The sequence below is a fragment of the Nerophis ophidion genome, linkage group LG10, assembly GCF_033978795.1.
Source record: "Nerophis ophidion isolate RoL-2023_Sa linkage group LG10, RoL_Noph_v1.0, whole genome shotgun sequence".
Lineage (NCBI taxonomy): Eukaryota > Metazoa > Chordata > Actinopteri > Syngnathiformes > Syngnathidae > Nerophis > Nerophis ophidion.
Genome location: NC_084620.1, coordinates 64,781,616 through 64,794,206, shown reverse-complemented (window position 1 = coordinate 64,794,206; position 12,591 = coordinate 64,781,616). Strand labels below are relative to the sequence as shown.

At 43.8% G+C, this 12,591-nt stretch overlaps 1 protein-coding gene across 3 annotated transcripts in view; it reads right to left on the bottom strand.

The window, feature by feature from the left end:
* Positions 1-12,591, bottom strand: part of tbc1d22a (TBC1 domain family, member 22a) — a 348,296-nt gene that overhangs the window by 38,253 nt on the left and 297,452 nt on the right. The window lies entirely within an intron of this gene.

The following is a 12,591-nucleotide window of genomic DNA, read 5'->3' as shown; positions in this document are numbered from 1 at the left end:
TTATTTGGGTGCAAAATGGCTCTTTCAACGTTCTGGGTTGCCTACCCCTGCATTAGTGGAAAAGCGGCAAATGAGTGAAAGCGACAGAGACGTTGCCATGGAGACGAGGGTTTTCTTACGTGCCGGGCAGCAGTCACACCGCGACACCTGTCCGTCAGTAATAACAGTCCCCGATAACCTGGACCAAATCAAACCGTTATTAGTTTTTTTGTTATTAAGACCCATTTAGTGTTGTAAATTTAATCAATCAATTAATCAATCAATCAATCAATGTTTATTTACATAGCCCTAAATCACGAGTGTGGCTGCACAAGCCACAACGACATCAATTTAAGAAAAACAATACAGGACATAAATACATTGTAATAATTATCCATGCAAAATATAATAAATAATATACAAAATAGGAATAAAAAAACCTTAAAATTAGAGATGTCTGATAATGGCTTTTTTGCCGATATTCCGATATTGTCCAACTCTTAATTACCAATTCCGATATCAACCGATACCGATATATACAGTTGTGTATTTAACACATAATTGTATCTAATTTTGTTGTGATGCCCCGCTGGATGCATTAAAAAATGTAACAAGGTTTTTTCAAAATAAATCACCTCAAGTTATGGAAAAAAATGCCAACATGGCACTGCCGTATTTATTATTGAAATCCCAAAGTGCATTATTTTTTTTTCATGCCTCAAAACAGCAGCTTGGAATTTGGGACATGCTCTCCCCGAGACCCACTACAATTATGGGAAGTACTATACTTTGACTTTCACAAAGTGCATTATTTTTTCTTTAACTTGCCTCAAAACAACAGCCACAAAAAAACAATAAAGGCACACAGCTTCAGTCCAGAGTATACCAGAGTCATAAAGTAAACAATAGCATAGTCCTCCTTTAGTGCAAGACTGCCTGGCATACTGTATAACAGGAAATTATAAACACTGGGCTCAATCTTCCTTGCTCTAACGTACTTGTATGAGTAACACAAATGTGCTGCAAGCCGGTGGTGAGTGCTTGAAGTGGCCTACAAGTCAGTCAGAACTCCTAAAATGCTGCCTAGAGTCAGGGGTGTTTTTTGTTGTTTTTACTCGGCGGAGTCTTTAAGCGACAACTGTGTGGTACTACTTTTTTTCGCTGTTGGATTTTCATCCATCTTCCGCTTGTATTCATTGTGTATCTCCTTATGATTCTTGAAGAGTCGGGAGATCAAATTGCTCGTATTAAAGGAAGACATCACTGTTCCTCCTCGCATGACCAACTTTTTGCAGTCATTCCAGATTGCCAGTTTTTTATCAGTCTGAGACATTTTATAATAATCCCAAACGCTAGACATGGTGTTGTTAGTCAGTCACTGAGCGAGCTGGCTTGTTAGCCACGGCTACAGCACCGGCAACAACACACTCTTGTTGTTGTTATGCTCCGCCCCGGCGGTTTGATGAGGTCATCAGGCATCGGCAGTAAACCTCTCATGCTGCAGTCATCAACTCCCGTGTTGTGTGTAAAAGGGGAGAAAGGGGTGGGGTTGCTCCCTGGGAGACACAACTGCTCTGTACTGCTCTCTCTGTCTTTCTATCGCTACGTCTTACTTGCCAACCCTCCCGGATTTTCCGTGAGACTTCCGGAATTCAGCGCCTCTCCCGAAAACAGCCCGGAAGAAATTTTCTCCCGAAAAGCTCCCGAAATTCAGCAGGAGCTGGTGGCCACGCCCCCGCCCCCAGCTCAAACATGCACAGTTCGAAGCTTGAAAATGATGATTGCAGGCGGATCTGACGCCATTTAAAGTCATTTTTAAAAACGACTGCTAATCCTCCTCCTTTTCGGCCGGACGACCGCGGAGTATTAAAGTAGGAACACTCCGGAGGCAGAAGTTCATTAAGAGGGGCGGACTCACCGGCTCTCAGCCATGTTTCCGTCACACAGAGGAAATCAAGTCCGCGGGAATTGAAGAAATCCTTCAGGATAAACATTTGGTTCGTCAAAGATCTTGCGTTCACAAGACCGAACATGGCGGGGGCCAACATGTCCAAAGGCGCAGCTAATCCAGGTGGTGCCCGACACAGCCCGCAGGTGGCGGGGGAGAGGTGCCATGAGGCGGGAAAGGACGGCAGGAATCCGGCTGACTGGGACGTCGAAAAACCAACGTCGAAGTTGATCATATCAGTGGGAGAGGGGCAAAGATCCAACAATGTTTGGCGGTCATACACAAGCAGTGAGCTGACAGAGACGAAAATAGACGCAAAGAACACAAAAACGAACAGAGCTGACGGCGAGAGACGGCAGGGCAAAGCACATACTGGCGCCATCTTCTGGAAACTCAGAAGTGACGTTACTCAAATAGTGAAAGATAAGTGTTGTTGATGTTTTTTTAGTAACCAGCAAACACAGTACAGTTAGTAGAACAACTGTGTTTTTATTACTGTGTATTTGATAGGTGCCGTCTGAAATTCAACTATTTATTTTATATATAGAATATATAAAGCTAGAATTCACTAAAAGTTAAATATTTCATACATATATAATTGTATATATATATATGTATATGAAATACTCTAGTTGGTGAATTGGCTGTAAATATACACCCCTCCCCTCTTAACCACGCACCCCGCCCCAACCACGCCTTCGCTCCACCCCCAACCACACCCCCCACCTCCCGAAATCAGAGGTCTCAAGGTTGACAAGCATGTGCTACGTAGAGCGGCATTTTTAAAAAGTCATACATTTTATTTTTTCAAACCGATACCGATAATTTCCCATATTACGTTTTAAAGCACGTATCGGCCGATATGATCGGCAGTCGGATATTATCGGACATCTCTTACTAAAATACAAAGTTGGCACTAGTGTGTGAATGTGAGTGTGAATGTTGTCTGTCTATCTGCGTTGGCCCTGCGATGAGGTGGCGACTTGTCCAGGGTGTACCCTGCCTTCCGCCCGATTGTAGCTGAGATAGGTTCAAGCAACCCCAAAAAGGGACAAGCGGTAGAAAATGGATAAATGTATATATACGATATGTCAAAAACATAAAATAGTGTAACTTGAAAGAAATGAGGTGCGTTCTCCTTCTGCCAGCACTTTCTGTTTAAACTCCACAGCCGCCCACAGCTTTACAGGTGCCATGTCTGCTGCCATATTAAATGAGAAATATATGCAGGCACCACTTGTTTTCCCCTCAGGGCAGAGGTTTGAACATCTATTTACCTTAGGGCTGCTGGAGGTAGTAGTCTGGGCTGCATTGACTACTGAATTACATTCCAACCAAGAGACTGGATCGTCAACTAATAGGCGGCGCCAAGTCTTTGAGATGTTTCACTTAAAATAGAAAAGCTTTCTCACGAAACCGACAAGCTCCCTTGTCCGTTTCGTCAGAGACAAGCGGTAGAACATGGATGGATGGATGTCTATCGCTTGCTTAAAACTAGCTTGATTGGGCTGGCAGTATTACACAGGTTGGAAACAGCAGGGGGTCATTGTTCAACATACTGTATCAGTCTGACTCAGAAATAATACTATAACCAAGTACATAAAACACACACCTGTACTAAGGTTTTACTACTTACGTATAAAATACTACACGGTCTAGCTCCATCCTATCTTGCCGATTGTATTGTACCATATGTCCCGGCAAGAAATCTGCCTTCAAAGGACTCCGGCTTATTAGTGATTCCCAAAGCCCAAAAAAAGTCTGCGGGCTATAGAGCTTTTTCATTTCGGGCTCCAGTACTCTGGAATGCCCTCCCGGTAACAGTTCGAGATGCCACCTCAGTAGAAGCATTTAAGTCTCACCTTAAAACTCATTTGTATACTCTAGCCTTTAAATAGACTCCCTTTTTAGACCAGTTGATCTGCCGTTTCTTTTCTTTTTCTCCTATGTCCCACTCTCCCTTATGGAGGGGGTCCGGTCCGATCCGGTGGCCATGTACTGCTTGCCTGTGTATCGGCTGGGGACATCTCTGCGCTGCTGATCCGCCTCTGCTTGGGATGGTTTCCTGCTGGCTCCGCTGTGAACGGGACTCTCGCTGCTGTGTTGGATCCACTTTGGACTGGACTCTCGCGACTGTGTTGGATCCATTATGGATTGAACTTTCACAGTATCATGTTAGACCCGCTCGACATCCATTGCTTTCCTCCTCTCCAAGGTTCTCATAGTCATCATTGTCAACGACGTCCCACTGGGTGTGAGTTTTCCTTGCCCTTATGTGGGCCTACCGAGGATGTGGTAGTGGTTTGTGCAGCCCTTTGAGACATTAGTGATTTAGGGCTATATAAGCAAACATTGATTGATTGATTGATACTACTACTGCACTACTACTATTAGTGGAGGATAATTAACTGCAACTACATCTACTGAAAACGTGTACTTAAAACTAAGGATGTCTTTGAATCGAGACAGTACAAATTCCCTGTGCTTGTGTGTGCAAATAAATGTTTTTCATTTTTTAAAAATATATTTTTTTATTGCAATAACTGCAACAATAATGCACTGATAATGATAACCGTGGTCGAGTTGTTACATCTTGTTTGCATCACTTTACTAAATCTCACTTGCAAGTACGACATTCAGTTGCAAGTCCAAGACATTAGATGGCAGTAATCTATAGTTTATTATTTGTTGTATTGTTTTTTGTTAAGCCCTACAAAGTGTTAATACTGTAAGTAATCTACTTACCGTATTTTTTGGACTATAAGTCGCAGTTTTTTCATAGTTTGGCCGAGGGTGCGACTTATACTCAGGTGCGACTTATGTGTGAAATTATTAACACATTACGGTTTCTGGCACAGAACCTGGGCCACAGAGGAATCGTTTCCTCCATCCATCCATCCATTTTCTACCGCTTATTCCCTTTCGGGGTCGCGGGGGGCGCTGGCGCCTATCTCAGCTACAATCGGGCGGAAGGCAGGGTACACCCTGGACAAGTCGCCATCTCATCACAGGGCCAACACAGATAGACAGACACGTTTCCTATTCCAGAAAAAGTAGACCGCCAGAGGGAAGTGGCTTAGCTACGAGCTTGTATCTGCCAGCTACCAATACAAGAACAATGACTCTTGAGGTGGGGGAAATAATCGATTTTTAGATGCATCGCAATTTAGACATGGACGATTTATAAAATCGATTAGTAAACATCAATAATCAATATATTTATTGTAAATGAAGTACCCTATTTTTCGGACTATAAATCGCAGTTTTTTTTCATAGTTTGGCAGAGGGTGCGACTTATACTCAGGAGCGACTTATGTGTGAAATTATTAACACAATACCGTAAAATATCAAAATATATTATTAAGCTCATTCACGTAAGAGACTGACGAGATCCGCCCGGAGTTCCTTAAGGCTCTGGATGCTGTGGGGCTGTCTTGGTTGACAAGACTCTGCAGCATCGCGTGGACATCGGGGGCGGTACCTCTGGATTGGCAGACCGGGGTGGTGGTCCCTCTCTTTAAGAAGGGGGACCGGAGGGTGTGTTCCAACTATCGTGAGATCACACTCCTCAGCCTTCCCGGTAAGGTTTATTCAGGTGTACTGGAGAGGAGGCTACGCCGGATAGTCGAACCTCGGATTCAGGAGGAACAGTGTGGTTTTCGTCCTGGTCGTGGAACTGTGGACCAGCTCTATACTCTCGGCAGGGTTCTTGAGGGTGCATGGGAGTTTGCCCAACCAGTCTACATGTGCTTTGTGGACTTGGAGAAGGCATTCGACCGTGTCCCTCGGGAAGTCCTGTGGGGAGTGCTCAGAGAGTATGGGGTATCGGACTGTCTTATTGTGGCGGTCCGCTCCCTTTATGATCAGTGTCAGAGCTTGGTCCGCATTGCCGGCAGTAAGTCGAACACATTTCCAGTGAGGGTTGGACTCCGCCAAGGCTGTCCTTTGTCACCGATTCTGTTCATAACTTTTATGGACAGAATTTCTAGGCGCAGTCAAGGCGTTGAGGGGTTCCGGTTTGGTGGCCGTGGGATTAGGTCTCTGCTTTTTGCAGATGATGTGGTCCTGATGGCTTCATCTGACCGGGATCTTCAGCTCTCGCTGGATCGGTTCGCAGCCGAGTGTGAAGCGACCGGAATGAGAATCAGCACCTCCAAGTCCGAGTCCATGGTTCTCGCCCGGAAAAGGGTGGAGTGCCATCTCCGGGTTGGGGAGGAGACCCTGCCCCAAGTGGAGGAGTTCAAGTACCTAGGAGTCTTGTTCACGAGTGAGGGAAGAGTGGATCGTGAGATCGACAGGCGGATCGGTGCGGCGTCTTCAGTAATGCGGACGTTGTACCGATCCGTTGTGGTGAAGAAGGAGCTGAGCCGGAAGGCAAAGCTCTCAATTTACCGGTCGATCTACGTTCCCATCCTCACCTATGGTCATGAGCTTTGGGTCATGACCGAAAGGATAAGATCACGGGTACAAGCGGCCGAAATGAGTTTCCTCCGCCGTGTGGCGGGGCTCTCCCTTAGAGATAGGGTGAGAAGCTCTGCCATCCGGGAGGAACTCAAAGTAAAGCCGCTGCTCCTCCACATCGAGAGGAGCCAGATGAGGTGGTTCGGGCATCTGGTCAGGATGCCACCCGAACGCCTCCCTAGGGAGGTGTTTAGGGCACGTCCAACCGGTAGGAGGCCACGGGGAAGACCCAGGACACGTTGGGAAGACTATGTCTCCCGGCTGGCCTGGGAACGCCTCGGGATCCCCCGGGAAGAGCTAGACGAAGTGGCTGGGGAGAGGGAAGTCTGGGTTTCCCTGCTTAGGCTGTTGCCCCCGCGACCCGACCTCGGATAAGCGGAGGATGATGGATGGATGGACGTAAGAGACTAGACGTATAAGATTTCATGGGATTTATCGATTAGGAGTGACAGATTGTTTGGTAAACGTATAGCATGTTCTATATGTTATAGTTATTTGAATGACTCTTACCATAATATGTTAGGTTAACATAGCAGGCACCTTCTCAGTTGGTTATTTATGCCTCATATAACGTACACTTATTCAGCCTGTTGTTCACTATTCTTTATTTATTTTAAATTGCCTTCCAAATGTCTATTCTTGCTAGAGATGATGTTTGATAAGAAATTATCGAGTTCGAGCCTATTATCGAATCTTCTTATCGAACTGATTCCTTCTCGATTCTCTTATTGAGTCCAGTACATGGAAAAAAAAACAACAATATTTGGTTTAACAAAAGCTCACTTTTATTATATAAGAAAAAAAATAAAATCAAATAAATACTGACTGTTAACCCCCTAAAAAAATAATATAAAATAAATAAATATTGACTGTTGTTAAGTGGGATTTTTCAGAAAAACAAATATATACAGTAACACAAAAACAACCCGTCTCTGTGATCACTATAGGTGTATAAATAATAATATAGTGTTGAATAAAATCAGTCCCATGAGCACAAAACTAAAAATAATACAGCTCCCCTGCTACTATTTGACATAACTGTTTGTTATGATGCTTTGACATTTTTGCACTTTATTTCTTTATTGAAAGAAAATTCCTATGAAGAGAAAAGGTTGTTTGCAAATGTGGTTACGATGCTAAAATGTGAAAAGTTAAAGCTACAAAAAGAAATACACTTTATTGAGTCAACAATATTTCTTTATGAGCCAGAGAATATAACAACTACACTTCCCAGCATGCAACAGGAGTGACGAGCATGCGCGGTAGCCCATGTGTTTGTACCCTGCTCAAATCTCTCAGTAAAGTTATTCATTGGATTATGTCTTTTTTTTTTAACTTTATTACACCTTTTTCCCGTCCGTTGTTTTCCTGCTTTCGTTATCTGCGGCTAATGACTGAGCTACGTGACGTCGTTTCTTGCGATGTCTCACGGAGCATTTCTGGTCGGGATGGATTCGAATAAAGAACCAACTCTTTTTCTTTACTATAGTGGTCTCGGTAACGGGTACTGGTTATCAAAAAGGGGTTTGAGTCCGAGGACTCGGTTCTTTTCTTATCGAACAACCGGGAAAACCGGTTTTGAGTATCATCCCTAATTATTTGTGTTGGGTTTTATCAAATAAATTTCCCCCCAAAAATGTGACTTATACTCTAGTGCGACTTATATATGTTTTTTTCCTTCTTTATCATGCATTTTCGGCCGGTGCGACTTATACTCCAGAGCAGGGGTAAGCAACCTGTGGCTCTTTTGATGACTGCATCTGGCTCTCAAGATAAATCTTAGCTAACATTGTTTAACACGGTAAGTAATGAATAATTCATCCAACCCCCTTGACGTGAATCCCTTAGGGGTGATGGACGGCTGGGCAGTGCCTGAAGAGCTGCAGCCCGCCATCGTAGCTCCCACTCCCTTCCCTCTGTTGCAAGACTGGAGTTGTATGTTGTGATAGGTATATATGCTTTGCTCTGGAGTTGTTTTTCCCCATAGCTGTTCTTTGAGCCTAAACACTGTTTGTTTGTCCAATCAAATCAATCAGTCAATCAACAAAGTTTTAGTGTTCTCGTGCAATAACAATACCTACCTAGCTACCTAAATATGTTGGTAAACACAGTGTCAAAATATCCTGTTCAAGATGTCACATTGATGGTAAGAAGTATTTTATTTATTATTGGTTAGCTTCAGAATAGCAATGTTATTAAAAATAATATGAGACATAATAAATGCAGGCATTTAGTTATTTTCAGTGTTAGAACCTATTAAATGTCTCTCACGGAAATACATTTTAAAATATTTGGCTTTCATGACTCTCTCAGCCAAAAAGGTTATACTCCGAAAAATACGGTATGTCAAAAATTCAACAGGCTTTGTGCTTTTATGAGATGTAAACCACCCTTAAGTGATTGGAAATGCACTTTAAAAATAAGTGTGTTAATAAATGTATAGTTATTTATTTAATTCAAGCACGATGCTGGCAGGCTGGTTTCCCAGCATGCTTAGCGGCACTTGTTTTGTAAACAGTTGCTAAAGTTAGGCGTCATTATTCCCCACATTGCCCTCTGTATACTTACTTAGCTGCAACGTGTTATGCGTTTTCTTTTGTGTTGACAATCTTAGTGAATTAATCAATCACAATTCATTTGTGAGGATGGGAACGTAGATCGACCGGTAAATTGAGAGCTTTGCCTTCCGGCTCAGCTTCTTCTTCACCACAACGGATCGATACAACGTCCGCATTACTGAAGACGCCGCGCCGATCCGCCTGTCGATCGCACCGATCCACTCTTCCCTCACTCGTGAACAAGATTCCTAGGTACTTGAACTCCTCCACTTGGGGCAGGGTCTCCTCCCTAACCCGGAGATGGCATTCCACCCTTTTCATGGACTCGGACTTGGAGGTGCTGATTCTCATTCCGGTCGCTTCACACTCGGCTGCGAACCGATCCAGCGAGAGCTGAAGATTCCGGTCAGATGAAGCCATCAGGACCACATCATCTGCAAAAAGCAGAGACCTAATCCTGCGGTCACCAAACCGGAACCCTTCAACGCCTTGACTGCGCCTGGAAATTCTGTCCATAAAAGTTATGAACAGAATCGGTGACAAAGGACAGCCTTGGCGGAGTCCAACCCTCACCTATGGTCATGAGCTTTGGGTCATGACCGAAAGGATAAGATCACGGGTACAAGCGGCCGAAATGAGTTTCCTCATCCTATCTCTAAGGCTCTCCCTTAGAGATAGGGTGAGAAGCTCTGCCATCCGGGAGGAACTCAAAGTAAAGCCGCTGCTCCTCCGCATCGAGAGGAGCCAGATGAGGTGGTTCGGGCATCTGGTCAGGATGCCACCCGAACGCCTCCCTAGGGAGGTGTTTAGGGCACGTCCAACCGGTAGGAGGCCAGGACACGTTGGGAAGACTATGTCTCCCGGCTGGCCTGGGAACGCCTCGGGATCCCCCGGGAAGAGCTAGACGAAGTGGCTGGGGAGAGGGAAGTCTGGGTTTCCCTGCTTAGGCTGCTGCCCCCGCGACCCGACCTCGGATAAGCGGAAGATGATGGATGGATGGATGGCAATTCATTTGTTTAGCCCTTAATTAGAAGGCTTCATAAAACACAAGAAATAATTAGAAACTTATAACAATAAATACATTGAACAAATATACCTCATCTCTAAAGCAGATATGAATATCCTTTATTAAGAAGCCATAGCAGCACAACAAGTGCAAACAGGAAGTCGGGGGAAAGGCATCTCCAAATCCCTCTTCGAAGCTAGCGAATGCCACCCGGCAATTTCTCAGAAGCATTTAATTAAAACATGCTCTTTGTATTTTTCGTTGGATCCATCTTACCACAAAAAAACAAAAAAAAAACAATGAAGAAGCAGTTGCCAGGCAACAAGTCGACACTCCAGAAGTTGTACTGCTCCTGGACAGTTTGTTAACGTGGGACTTGTGAGGCGGCAATGTCCTCTGTGGGTTTTAGTATTAAAGTAAACCATCAAGCGAACGATTATAGCAACATATTGGCAAATCCAGAGAAAAAATGAATGCGGCGCTACATCAGTTTTCATACCGTTCCGTATCAAAAATAATATTCGGACAAATTCTGCCCTGGTTTCCATATACCATGGACTGTCTCGGTCCCAACCGAGCTATTACGCTTGGGGCGGTATAGCTCTGTTGGTAGAGTGGCCGTGCCGGCAACTTGAGGGTTGCAGGTTCGATTCCAGCTTCCGCCATCCTAGTCTCTGCCGTCGTGTCCTTGGGCAAGACACTTTACCCACCTGCTCCCAGTGCCACCCACACTGGTTTAAATGTAACTTAGATATTGGGTTTCACTATGTAAAGCGCTTTGAGTCACTAAAGAAAAGCGCTATATAAATATAATTCACTTCACTTCAGTACTGTACATTTACCTGCTGATCATTTGTTGATGACTCAGTCGGTGCCAAAATAAGCCACCATGGGGCCAAAGAAAGTTGCAAGTGCCAGCACTTTGCTACAAAAACGAACATATTAGAATTCGCAGACAAGTGCGAAGGTGGCGTCTGCGTAGCTCTTCCCTCCCCTGTTCCAATTCAGTTCTTCGGCAAAGGGAGTTTTAAAAGGCCTTCTGAAATTAGATGTTCTTATTTAAACGGGGATAGCAGGTCCATTCTATGTGTCATACTTGTGTGTGTGGTCCACAGAACATCAATTTCCACACTTCTATTAGCCCCGTGTCCAGTGGACCCGGACATCTTATACGTAATATAAATGTGTAGCGGGGGTTTATGGTCATTAAATATGTATTCTGATATATGTTCTTCACAGAAAATTAGCAGTGAGTCTCAATTTGAAAAATTAATCAATTGTATCATTTTTCTTTTAATAAAAATGTAAAATGGGTCCCACAGACCCGAACACCACACAAGGGTTAAAATGACCAAAATACGTAAAAATTTAATTTTATTATGAATGTGTCCGTTACTACATTACATACATACATGCATATGAAACCCCAAAGGAGGCGTTTGGATATTTTTTTACGGGCTGTTTCGGCTGAATTGAACGGCTTTCAATTTATTTAATTTTTAGAATGCATTAAAAAAAAACATTATGTCTCATTGTGATTGTGAACAATAGGCAAACCCCCCCCCAAAAAAGTGCAGTTTTCCTTTAAAGGCCTACTGAAATTAGATTTTCTTATTGAAACGGGGATAGCAGGTCCATTCTATGTGTCATACCTGATCATTTTGCAATATTGCCATATTTTTTGCTGAAAGGATTTAGTAGAGAACATCCACGATAAAGTTTGCAACTTTTGGTCGCTAATAAAAAAGCCTTGCCTGTACCTGAAGTAGCAGACGATGTGCGTGTGACGTCACGGGTTGTAGAGCTCCTCATAATCGCACATTGTTTACAATCATGGCCACCAGCAGCTAGAGCGATTTGGACCGAGAAAGCGACAATTTCCTCATTAATTTGAGCAAGGATGAAAGATTCATGGATGCGAAAAGTGGGAGTGAAGGACTAGAAGATTCATATGTTATTAGACACATTTACTAGGATAATTCTGGAAAATCCCTTATTGTGTTACTAGAGTTTTAGTGAAATTATATTGTCATACCTGAAAGTCGGAAGGGTGTGGTGACCGCCAGTGTCTTTGAGTGAAGCCACGGAGGACCCAAGAGAGTCGAAATTTCCTCTTTGACAGCTGAAGGAGGAATGTCACGAGCTCCGCTCATGTCTACGGTAAGAGCCAACTTATCACCACAATTTTCACACCGAAACCTGTCGGTTGACATGTGGTAGAGAACCATGTTCGCTTGACCGCTCTGCTCCATATTAAAGCTCCACCGTCATCTTTATGGAATGTAAACAAAGAACGATACAGTTCGCAACTTTTGGTCGCTAATAAAAAAGCCTTGCCTTTACCGGAAGTAGCAGACGATGTGCGCGTGACGTCACGGGTTGTAGGGCTCCTCACATCTGAACATTGTTTATAATCATAGCCTCCAGCAGCAAGAACTATTCGGACCGAGAAAGCGACAATTTCCCCATTAGTTTGAGCGAGGGTGAAAGATTTGTGGATGAGGAAAGTTAGAGTGAGGCTCTAAAAAAAAAAAAGAAAAAGAAAAGGCAAAGGCTCCAGGCGGCGGCAGATGTAATTAGACACATTTACAAGAATAATTCTGGAAGATCCCTTATCTGCTTATTGTTTTAATAGTGTT